This window comes from Panicum virgatum, chromosome 3N (assembly GCF_016808335.1).
Source record: "Panicum virgatum strain AP13 chromosome 3N, P.virgatum_v5, whole genome shotgun sequence".
Taxonomy (NCBI): Eukaryota; Viridiplantae; Streptophyta; class Magnoliopsida; order Poales; family Poaceae; genus Panicum; species Panicum virgatum.
The window spans coordinates 10,058,732-10,061,795 of record NC_053147.1 but is presented as its reverse complement, the minus strand read 5'-3'; the positions used below and the strand labels follow the sequence as shown (position 1 = coordinate 10,061,795).

The following is a 3,064-nucleotide window of genomic DNA, read 5'->3' as shown; positions in this document are numbered from 1 at the left end:
CATACAAATAATCATACACCCCCATGGCGCATGCGTGGCACCTAACGTCCCAAATTAATAATCATTTTGATTTTTCCACAGTGTTTAGATACATAGAAAAATCTATATATATACATCTAAAAAGCCAAAACTACTAATAATTTAGAACGCATAATACATCCATCGATCAATGCATCAATCGACCTGGATGCCAATAATGTCCATGCTGGCCTTGCGTGTGCCAGTGGGATCGCATCGCATCGCCGTTATCCCTCGTCTGGATCGCCAATAAGCTAGCGAGGTAATCAGAGATGCACAGGTTTGGTGCGGCCGGTCGGCTAGCAGCTGCGGCTGCGTGCTGCGTGCTGCATGCATCCGCGCCATATTATTATCTATCCATACGATCCGCCGCATGCATGGGCATGCATGTACCATCATGCAGTCCATTTGTTAGGTCAACTTGCGCATACGTGTCAAGCAATGCAATGTAACAACAAGCCGCTAACCGAGACTAAAGCTCCCCGCCATGCTCTAGCCGTTGGATCCGGAACTAAAACCTTCATTAGTCCCAAACCCAACAGCAGCTAGGACTAAAGTAAAAAATCAAAGATTATTTTATACCAGTGTTGCATCCACATGTAGTACGTATTATCTATATTGATGACAACAGTATAATTCACATTACGGGCCGATCACATATATTCACATGCCTGATTAGATAGAGACGCATATATATATATATATATATATATATATATATATATATATATATATATATATATATATATATATATAGTATTGCTATATGGTACCCGGGTACGGAATACTTATTCAGTACCCAGCAGCACCGCGTCCGCGTCCGCAGGCTCCAGGCCCCTGTCCGCTCACGCTCAGGCTCCCAGGCCAGGCCCAGTTTTTTCCACGCCGATGCCCGGCCCAGTTTCCAGTGCCGAGGCCCGAGCACAATCACATCTCGTCAGCTCCCCCACTCCACCCACGATAGCACGTTCTTTTCGGTTACCCCAAACTCGTCCGCTCGCCTGCTCCGTACCACCCGCCGCCGGCGCTACTCCTCGACCCACCACCTTCGTCAGTGCCGCTCCTCAACCAGGCGCCAGCGGCCTCACCAGCCTCGCCGGAGCACGATCCCACGCAGCCAAGGGCCGTAACTGCGGAAGTAGCGCAGCACGGTCCACACGGATGGTGTCGTTCCGGTTGCGGATCCCGTCCATCGGCGCACCACGGGACCGATTCGTTGGCACCTCGTCGTCATCCATGCTACCAGCGTCCTGCTCCCTCCTTAGTCCATGGAAGCGGCGGGCCATGGTGGAGTGCCCCTGGCTGTCGAGCTGGGATCCACGGAGGCTGGAGGTTTTTCCATCTCCTTTTTCGTTCTTTTTTTATTACCTTCTCGGTGAACTCCTTGTGTGCAGACGTTGTGACTGCTTAATTTATGTTGATAACCATTCTTGCTTTCCTTGGACGTGGATCTTGCAGTTGCTGGCTGATTTTGCACCTATTCTCACCGCCTCACCGGCACTGACTCCTCCTGGATCAGGCGTAGTAGGCCTAATGATGGATCAGGCGTAGTAGGCCTAGGGAGCAGCTGATCCCCACTGTCTGGCTGTATCGATGCTTTCTCCCACAACCAAAGATGGCATCCAGTTCCCCAGGTTGTCTTCCCGTTTGTTATCTTTGCTTCACCTGTCTGGACATGGCGTTGATTCCTATTTTAGTTCCGTTAGAGATTGTAGTATAAAATCAATTTCTTTTTTGTGTAGTCACATCTATAAATTCTATTTGCCTGTGATCTTTGACAAATCCCAGAGATCTCCATCCTATTCTCAAAATTTCCACTTTACTCTGATCTGAATATTTATTAGTTATGCTTCCTGGTTCGAGCTAATAGTTTCATCAATGTTATTTATCCTCTTCTCACTTTTTTTGTATTTTTTTTTGCAGATCACAAGCGCTTGCCATCAAAGCATCCTCATCCATCTGCTCTTCATGATTGCTCACATAGGTAGTTTCTTCTACAATTACTGATTTCTACAAAGCACCCCAGCACCTTTTCGCAACTCTTTATGCTATGTACTTTCTAAACAACAAAAGCCTGCTAAGCACAATATGTATTTACCAGCCTTTATGTGCATTAATTTTTCAAAATATGCAGTATCAGTTCTAGCTGAGTTCACTGGTTAGTTTTTTTTTGGTTTATATGGAACGAAATTGTAGCATGTTCATGGTCAGATTACAATCAGAATTCTAGGTGTGCTTGATTTTAATCTGCTAACTGCAGGGGGAAGAATAATTATATAGTCAATTCCAAAGTCATCTCAGTATACATATGATGAAATCATAATAAATGGTTGCATACTCGTTTTCAATGATACTTCTCTCCACCAAGTTCATGGCTTTCTATATCACGTCTTCAATTTTTGTGTATGAATTTTTGACTGCTGAACTTGGTGATGCTGACCATGGTGTTCCTCTGCAACGACACTGGCATCACCTGTGACCATGCTGGCTGCATGAGATTTTCGAGCTCTGGGATGGCAAGTTCAAGCTGCCGAGCGACCGTCATGTTGCATGTGGAGCTAGCCTTGTGCCGCGTCGCTCTAGTGTGTGAAGATTCGATCTTTGTGATCCTAACATGTGAATTGTGTTGACAAAATCTGTGTGTTCAAACTGCAAAATGCTAGCTTTGATGACCACTGAAATGATCTGGTTTCGCCCTAATTGTACTCAAGTTGGAAATTTTAGCTTTTTATACATGGTAGAGACAAACCAGCCATTGATGAATGAAACAGATACTGGTTGTTACGACAACAAGGTGAGAATGTAAATTGCTAGCTTTTCCGAGCTCAACTGCAATGAATGATAGTAAAAAAGACTTGTCACAACTCAATTCAAATAAATCAGTGATTATGTAGTACGGTATTAAAAATTCCTTTCAACGAGCAGATAAAGGTACCAAATCAAACAAGTTTGCAAGCCTTTGGATCCGGTTGTAAAAGGCAACCAACCACGACCCCCACGACCCAGGTCGGAAAAAAGAAAAAAACGGAAACAGTAGCGACTCCCA

General features: G+C 44.9%; 1 long non-coding RNA gene across 1 annotated transcript; it reads left to right on the top strand.

The window, feature by feature from the left end:
- Positions 1-1,002: 1,002 nt before the first annotated feature.
- On the top strand, positions 1,003-2,831 carry LOC120667233. Its single transcript, XR_005672100.1, has 3 exons — positions 1,003-1,350; positions 1,477-1,652; positions 1,942-2,831. It is a non-coding gene; the product is annotated as an uncharacterized LOC120667233 (long non-coding RNA).
- The last annotated feature ends 233 nt before the right edge of the window (positions 2,832-3,064 follow it).